Raw genomic sequence first — 1,941 nt, 5'->3', positions numbered from 1 at the left:
CACCACCACCACAAACACAACTACCTCCACCATAACCACCACCACCATAACCACCATCACCAGCACTACCACCACAACCACCACCACCACCACTACCACCATAACCATCACCACCACCACCACAAACACAACTACCTCCACCATAACCACCACCACCATAACCACCATCACCAGCACTACCACCACAACCACCACCACCATGGCCACCACCACCGCTACTAGCGCCAGACAATACACAACTTCCTTTTTTAACTACCATCAGTCGTTACTATCACCTCAGCAAACACCACACATCATACTATCACCTCTACCTCACCCCAGTTAGACACTGTACAAACACCACTACGTTCGACCATTCTACCACAACAGTAGCAACAACCAACCTCACACCAATACCAAAACAACGCCGGTGTTGCCAGACACCAACGCCACCATCTCTAGAAAACCGACCCAAGGACTTATTCTTTGTAAGCCTAGTACTTATTCTATCAGTCTCTTTTGACGAACCGCTAAGTTACGGGGACGTAAACACACCAGCATCGGTTGTGAAGCGATGTTGGGGGAACAAACGCAGACACACAAACATACACACACACATACATATATATATACATATATACGACGGGCTTCTTTCAGACTCCGTCTACCAAATCCACTCACAAGGCTTTGGTCGGCCCGAGGCTATAGTAGAAGAGAGGATGATCATAATGTAGTCATAATATTGTGGTATATAATGGCTGGAGAAAACGGGATAGTCATATCTGGAGAGCGCTTTGCTCAGTCATGTAATCTGGTCTATCAAAATTTACTCAGAGAGACAACAACAACAAACACCACCACCACCACCAACAACAACAACTACTACTACTACTACTACTACTACAACTACCACCACAACCACTACAACTACTACTATTACTACTACTACTACTACTACTACTACTACTACCACTACTACAACTACCACCACAACCACTACTACTACTATTACTACTACTACTACTACTACTACTACTACTACTACTACTACTACTACTACTACTACTACTATAATACAACAATAAAATAACTGATACAACATCTACAATAACAACAGCTACAACAAAAACAACAACAACAACAAGACAGAACACTATCACCACCACCACCAACAACAACAACAATGATAATACGAAAATTTCAGCCTATCAACGGCCATTTTTATCGATTATCTGCAGTTAACCGGAAATGATGTCCGCCATAATCTCGGCTCCTGAAGTGCTCTAAGTACACCGGATGTGGTGCGTTGGAAGATTGAAGTTTGCATAGATCTACTAAAGTTCTAATTCCCATTCCAAAGATGCTAAGGAATGGTTTGGAAGAATGTGCTACAGGTTAGAGGTGGGGTGGGATATTGTTACTCCGCTCTTTCTCTTTCTCTCTCTCGCCTTTTATATGTTTGTGTGCATATATGTGCATATATATATATATGTGAGTGTGTGTGTGTGTGTGTGCACATATATATATATATATATATATATATATATTATCACGGTCTTACTGTTCTTATTGGTTATTTGTGTTTTGTACGCTCCATACTATTACAGCTTGTATGTATATATGTGTGTGTATGTGAGTGTATGTGCGTACGTGTGTATGTGTATATGTGTGCATGTGCACGGGATGTAGAACAGGCACGTTGAAACACTAAACTCAGAATGGCGACCTAGCAAAATATACCCGGACATACATACGCACACGCAGGCACACAGCCCACACACACACACAGGCAAACAACCAACCAACTACACACACACACACGCATATTTATATATGTGTGTGTGTGTATGTGAGTGTGTGTGTGTACATGCATAGATAGATAGATAGATAGATAGATAGATAGATAGATAGATAGATAGATACATAGATAGATAGATAGATAGATAGATAGACAGATAGATA

Source organism: Octopus bimaculoides, chromosome 14 (assembly GCF_001194135.2).
Source record: "Octopus bimaculoides isolate UCB-OBI-ISO-001 chromosome 14, ASM119413v2, whole genome shotgun sequence".
NCBI classification, from domain to species: Eukaryota; Metazoa; Mollusca; class Cephalopoda; order Octopoda; family Octopodidae; genus Octopus; species Octopus bimaculoides.
The sequence above is the reverse complement of the archived record's forward strand: the minus strand, read 5'-3'. Positions refer to the sequence as shown.